The following is a 3496-nucleotide window of genomic DNA, read 5'->3' as shown; positions in this document are numbered from 1 at the left end:
ACACTTACCATCAAAACACAACTTATATTTGAGCTGAAAAAAAGCATGTAAAATGTAGTAATTCATGGAGGCTGAGTTGGTAAGAGAAAGAATATTCTCTTATCCATGCAGTTTAAAGTTATTTTTCACTTAATCTTCAGTTTTCCTCTTTGCCATTATTTTCAATGGGATGGCACATGGTTATAAACCACCTCCCTTTTACTTATTTTCCCGCCTCTTTATTATAATTCAAAATAATAATTTGGGATGATGTTGTAAATATTTTACACGAGTTGTCGTGTGTGTGTTAGTGTGGTGTGCTGCCTGTCTCTGTAGAGCAGGGGTATGAGGCCAAAGAGTACAGTGTGAGGAGATGATGATGTTGTGATGAGGGGGAGATGGGACAGTGGGGGATGGGAGGCATGGATGCACTCACTCAGAACAGCCCCTGTCCAAGTGTTTTAAGATCTTGTACGCTGTCAACCCACTCTCCTCTATTCCACTCAGCCACCCCCCTCTCTCTCTCACTCTCCAGGGCCTCCCTCTCCAGGTGTTGTGGAACGAACCAGGCCCAGGATGTGGTTATTGACGGCTCTATCAGATCCCCACTACTCATAAGCCATTTGCTTACTGGATGTGTGTAATACTGACAGCCAGCATGATAATGGCGGTCACAGACCAGTGGAGGAACTGCTGGACGTTCACAGCACACAATGAATTGCATTTAGCTTTTTTATCCTGCATAATATTCCAATGGGGAATAAAACAGAGTTTTACAGAGCAGAGCAGCCGCCGGTCATTCAACCTTGGGATGCAGTCAGTCATACAATGCCATTAAATGTTAGTACTGCTTTGAGTGAAGACAAATACATGCATACTGATGGGTTGGCATTATTCTACAGCAGTATCACATCATTCCTCCTCCTAACCCTGACCACATAACAGCCCCCTCCAACACTGACAGAGCTCTATGTGTGCACAAACTGGCAGGCATCAAGGGTGAAGGGTCAAAGGTCATGCTTACTATCCTTGTCCTAGCAGCCGACGACAGCTTTGCATATGTAGACAACTCTGCCTGGATGACTTCTTCTATGTCCACAGCAAACATAAACCCCAGTCAACCCCAATCTCAGCTAGAAAAATAAACCCATTAAAGAAATGAACGCATGGAAAGGATGGTTGGAGGGACAAATAATGGAATATATAATGGAGGATTTACACTATGGTATAGAGGGTCTGGTTCATGCTATTAAGTCCCTGATGTAGTATATGTAGAAAAATGGCTGCTGTCATGATATAGAGCAATCAGGAAGGGGGGACTAAAGCAGACCAATGAGAGTAAACAGACAGAGGGGCAATGCTTGTACATGCAGGTCAGTAAATCATGTTCACTGAAATTTAAAATTGGACAAAAGAGGAATTTCATATCTGGTATGAACTTGCTTAGAGGTACAATAGTATGTGAGAGAGAAAGGCAGAGCGAGAGGCAGTTCATTGACGGCCCTGGGGAGTACATTTCCCTTCAACGAATATCATTTGGCGACCCCCATCCCACTCATTTAATAATTTACAGTATTGACTTGGAGTAAAATCATACACTGTGAAGTAGATAGATGTGGAGAATTCTTTCATTTTATGGTTTGATGATCTGCGTCGTCGCTTTTGTACAGAACAACTGGCTACAATGAAAGGCAGATTTGAAATGCACGTTCTAGGAAGTTGAGACATCTGCATAATATTGATCGGAAATGGAGATTGCACAGACAGAGTTACTCTGCTGCCCAATGATACCGTAAATGTTGCTCCCTTGGAGTATAAAACAAATGCATGCAGCACCAAACAGCTATAACACGGCATAAAAATAGATCACCACATCCACATTTTGTAAATGTAAAATAATCTCTGTCAAAAGTGAAGGATTTTTTTCTTAGTGTTATTAATGATATTCTTTGTCTTCCTTGACATTTCTAATCAATTACAGATTGTATCCAGGTGACTTAATTAGGATTTCATGTTGCAGTGAAGTGGTTTGGGCCCTGGCAGCATTAATCACAGCATTATGCAGAGCCCCAGAGCCACCCTACCACAGGCAGGGGAAGCCTGGTTTCAGCCACACAGCCACATCAATCAGACTCTGCTCAGGTTCCAGTGGAATCACACAGAACGTTCCTTTGTTTCTCTGATATGCATGTGTCTGAATGAACTGTGTAGGGATGACACATCTACGCGATCATGTTTTTTGGTTTGTTTCCGCTCAACAGGATTTTTGTTGTAAATGGTCTGTCTGCAGTTTTACTAGAGAATACTACAGGTACACTCAACGTGATGCAGTGGATTTACAGCCGTTGACTGTAAAGACGAAGACAAAACCCTGATCAGGGAAAGCATCTGAGTAGACACTGGTGAATGAAGGATGTCTTCAGTAATTCCCACTTTTTTGCACAGTGAGAATCAATGGAGCGGACGTGCTATGCCATTACTCCTTCTACTCCTGCCTACCACATCCTCCCTCACTGATGCGGTTCTCTGTGTTGTCAGATTCCAAATCAAAATCATGCAGACAGCACGGGTGTCTCTCTCAAGATACCCAAACCACAACCCGCCTGGGGGGGACTGTAGTGTGTAAATGCTGTACTGCACTGTACTGTATGTGTGTGGTTTATGAGTTACTGTGCTGACTCCCTCCTCCCTGTTTCCCGGTTTTTATTTTCGGGAATATCAACAGTGTTAACGACTGTCTTCCCTTTCACGGGTCTGCCAATGAATTAAACTCATTGCTCTAATCATGATGGAGGTGTGTGTGTGTGTGTGTGTGTGTGTGTGTGTGTGTGTGTGTGTGTGTGTGTGTGTGTGTGTGTGTGTGTGTGTGTGTGTGTGTGTGTGTGTGTGTGTGTGTGTGTGTGTGTGTGTGTGTGTGTGTGTGTGTGTGTGTGTGCGGCATAAGGCAGAGACTGCAGTGTATGATAGGACAGTAAAATAAGATATAAAACACAGTATTTCCCTCTAAGGTGAACCTCCGTGTGCTCAAAGCTATGACAGACTGGAGGTGTTCAGGTTGTAACTCGGATGTTTGGAGTTTTGCCAAGATGCTTATCTAACCACAAAGCAATTAGTACAACACCCTCAGAGCGTTTAGTTTTTGCTGTAGCTGTATTCACTTCTCTGCTCCTATCTCATAAGGTTTCTGGAAAGTGCTTGGTAAAGGTTTTCCACCGGTATTCACCATAGACAGGTTCGCTGAGAAAGTCACGAAAATGCATTCAGTAGGGCAGTGTGTTGTTGTTATTCTGGATGGCCAGATAGCTAGAAACAATGACAAGACACTGCCATGTGGGGAAACGTAAGTGGCTTATTTCAGATAGTTTCATCTTGTTCTTGATACCATGTCTTGTTTTGAAGAGTTTCGACTGATGTCTATGCGTCACTTGAGTGGGTTGAGTCACTGATGTGATCTTCCTGTCTGGGTGCCCCCCTTGGGTTGTGCCGTGGCGGAGAACTTTGTGGGCTATACGCGGCC

This window comes from Oncorhynchus keta, chromosome 29 (assembly GCF_023373465.1).
Source record: "Oncorhynchus keta strain PuntledgeMale-10-30-2019 chromosome 29, Oket_V2, whole genome shotgun sequence".
In the NCBI taxonomy this organism is placed as follows: domain Eukaryota; kingdom Metazoa; phylum Chordata; class Actinopteri; order Salmoniformes; family Salmonidae; genus Oncorhynchus; species Oncorhynchus keta.
The sequence above is the reverse complement of the archived record's forward strand: the minus strand, read 5'-3'. Positions refer to the sequence as shown.